Below are 305 nucleotides of genomic sequence, written 5' to 3' on the forward strand. Positions count from 1 at the left end.
AAAAAATGTGCAATCGTTGTAACTTTGATGTGCCCTACATGTATATTTACTATACTAGTATTGTGTACATGAATGCTTGTAAATTTCATATTGCAAATATTCACGACTTACATTTCTGTTCTAAAAGCCAAATGCCTTTCAAATAGGCACCTGCAATTATTATAACTGTATTATTTTAACAATGCTCTAACCGTTTTGCAGACTAACAATATATTGCATAGCATTTAAGTGTTTCGATATAACACAGAACATTTTTTGCCAAACGAATAACTACACTGAGTGGTCACAAGTAAATAGACACCTAA

This window comes from Limulus polyphemus, unplaced genomic scaffold (assembly GCF_000517525.1).
Source record: "Limulus polyphemus unplaced genomic scaffold, Limulus_polyphemus-2.1.2 Scaffold1116, whole genome shotgun sequence".
NCBI classification, from domain to species: Eukaryota; Metazoa; Arthropoda; class Merostomata; order Xiphosura; family Limulidae; genus Limulus; species Limulus polyphemus.